The sequence below is a fragment of the Protopterus annectens genome, chromosome 6.part0 (genome assembly GCF_019279795.1).
Source record: "Protopterus annectens isolate FY-2018-M chromosome 6.part0, PAN1.0, whole genome shotgun sequence".
NCBI lineage: Eukaryota > Metazoa > Chordata > Ceratodontiformes > Protopteridae > Protopterus > Protopterus annectens.
The window spans coordinates 1,904,595,045-1,904,597,121 of record NC_056737.1 but is presented as its reverse complement, the minus strand read 5'-3'; the positions used below and the strand labels follow the sequence as shown (position 1 = coordinate 1,904,597,121).

At 34.4% G+C, this 2,077-nt stretch overlaps 1 protein-coding gene across 1 annotated transcript in view; it reads left to right on the top strand.

The window, feature by feature from the left end:
* Positions 1–1,889: 1,889 nt before the first annotated feature.
* Positions 1,890–2,077, top strand: part of LOC122804978 (motor neuron and pancreas homeobox protein 1-like) — a 212,797-nt gene continuing 212,609 nt past the window's right edge. Inside the window, exon 1 of the mRNA XM_044075224.1 lies at positions 1,890–2,077. This exon is cut by the window's right edge and continues 888 nt beyond it. The gene's annotated coding sequence lies outside the window, so the exon portion shown is untranslated.

The following is a 2,077-nucleotide window of genomic DNA, read 5'->3' as shown; positions in this document are numbered from 1 at the left end:
AAGTATAAATCTTTTATGTTTGAATAACCTCAGCCCCCACGCCCCCCTTCCATGTTTGCAGTTCCCAATTAGAGCTATTAACAATCAAAGAAGCATAACCTCAGATCACACGAAAAATCCACAAGTGAAATAATTCAGCAAATATCTGACTAATAATTCCTATCAAGGAACAAAGTAGCATGTTATCAATAGAAGCAACACATTAATTGCATCACTGTATAAAGCAATTTCTACTTAATTTTCGGATAAGTTTCTACATCAAAGCATATCAAGGACTCCCAATAGAATTACACATTTTTTAATATCACCTTGGTAGTAAAATTACGAATGGAATGATTAATTATTGTTTAAATATCGTGTAGGTATTAAAAACACTTTGCAAGAAACAGTTCCTAAATTGGATTGCAAGTTCCAAATAAACAGTTTGTCTAATCTGAACAGATGCAGAAACGGATTGTTGTATGTATTTTGCTATTATTTAGGTTTGTTTAATTTATTTAGTTCAACCGTTATTTATGTGCTTGCTTAGCTCATTTAGTATGGCCCTGCATTAAACTACACAAAAGGAGTATGTGTGTCTATTTCGATTCTAAGGAGACAAGGACATCGTGAATGTGGCTGAACCACACATCTTAATCAGAACCTCTTGAAAGTGACAATTAAGAAAACAAGTGAAAAAAGGCATTGTGTAGTTATCTTCATTTTGAGGCCATCTTCATTACAAATTTTAGTACACATGTGGTAAACAGGGTTGTTCTTAACATTAACCGGATTTAGGCACTATAACCACATTGCGTGTTTTCTTGAAATCCAAAGCATGCATCTAATGAAATAAATAAATTCGTTCTGTTTTTTTAATATATAACTAATTATTTGTTTTAATGTTGCATTTTTTAACGTCCAGATGTTCTTATTTTTAACCCAATAAAAAACGTACCACCTAAACCCCCCAAAATTACACACACACATATCTATATCGATGTATCCATCTATATATATATATATATATATATATATATATATACACACATATATATATATATATATATATATATATATATGTGTGTGTGTGTGTGTATATATATATATATATATATATATATATATAAAATAACCCCATATGCGAGCATAAATAATCTAGTTACAAAAAGAGCGTTTCTACTGAATACTCCAAGTACTAAGTGAAATAATACATAGTATGTAAAGAATTGTATACAAATACAAAACTATGGCCATCTATAGTCGTGTAAAATTGCACTACCAGAAATGCAGTAAAAATATATTCACCCTGCACAATGCATGGATGCACCAACAGCTATAGAGCAGGATATTTGTGCGCAAAATATATGTTAATCCCTTGTCTTTACCTGGTAATAATCGCTGGTGTCAGAATCGCAGTTCTTAAACACAACTTAAAAATTAGGCGACACAGATAGCCTGGTACCTCTCCATAACTACTGCTCTGACGTTTAAACCATACTAAATAGATCAAAACAAGAGTTTCCTTCCTATATTTGTTTCCTTCAGTGCTGACTTCGGCTTGGATTGCACTATAATAATAATACTGTTTGACATTGGAGCCAAGTAACCTATGCGGTTTCCAGAAGGGAACTTCATCGCCTAATGTTGTACCCACCCAAAAAAAAGTTGGCAATTGATTGCCTTTAATAACTACATCCGCTGTGGTAGTTAAGATGAGTTCATCTCTACCCCATACACTCTCAAAATAAGTAGCGCCACATACCTATTGTAAAAAGGCAATCATAAATTAAAAGCCTACGAGGTAGTTCCAATTAAAACAATATCGGGAAGAGGCTGAGTCAATTGATCTGTAATTAGCTAATAAAACACATAATTTGAGTTGCCACTTGCTGTGGTACCTCTAGGGACTTGGCAGTAAGAGGGCGGGCTCCTGCGCAAAGAGGAGGCTGGAGCTGGGGAGGGGGAAGTAGAGGTATCCGGGAAAAGTGAAAGAGTAAAAACAGAAGGGTTGAAAGTAAGAGGAGCGAGGGGGTTAGCGAGTGAAAGGGGACTAAAAGAGAAGTCAGTGCGTTGTCTAAAAGGAAGCTTAAAATAG